This window comes from Lipotes vexillifer, unplaced genomic scaffold, assembly GCF_000442215.2.
Source record: "Lipotes vexillifer unplaced genomic scaffold, Lipotes_vexillifer_v1.1 scaffold1226, whole genome shotgun sequence".
Classification (NCBI taxonomy): domain Eukaryota; kingdom Metazoa; phylum Chordata; class Mammalia; order Artiodactyla; family Lipotidae; genus Lipotes; species Lipotes vexillifer.
In genome coordinates, this window is record NW_006784227.1 from 1,313,639 (window position 1) to 1,314,156 (window position 518).

At 40.3% G+C, this 518-nt stretch overlaps 1 pseudogene; it reads left to right on the forward strand.

Annotated features, from left to right (window-relative positions):
* The first annotated feature begins 318 nt into the window (after positions 1-318).
* The window catches only part of LOC103078846 (serine/arginine repetitive matrix protein 1-like), a 2,604-nt pseudogene continuing 2,404 nt past the window's right edge, over positions 319-518 (forward strand).

Sequence of the window (518 nt, forward strand, 5' to 3'; positions counted from 1 at the left end):
AAAAAAAAAAAATCAACAAGTTGGGTATTAAAAACTCCAACTTTTGAATATTTTTAGCAAATTATGATTATTGAACACTAAGCACACAAACAGGAAGATACTAAAATCTCTACCTACAAAATCACAGGAAAGAGCGGCAGGCTCTGCAACCCAGCGCTAGGGCTCGGCTTTCCCTGCCGGTCCCGCCCTCTGTCGCGGCGGTCCTTGCACCTTGGGATAGGGAGCAATCTCAGAGCGAGGCCGCAAGATGGACGCGGGATCCTTCCGCAGAACAAGTGCAGAACAGAAGAAGGTACTGAAGCACCTGAAATTCGCAGAATGAGCAAAGTAGATTTGGAGGTTATAAAGCCTTGGATAACAAAACGAGTAACAGAAATCCTTGGGTTTGAAGATGATGTTGTGATTGAGTTTATATTCAACCAGCTGGAAGTGAAGAATCCAGACTCCAAAATGATGCAAATCAACCTGACTGAGTTTTTTTTTTTTTTTTTTTTTTTTTTTTTTTTTTATTTTTTTTT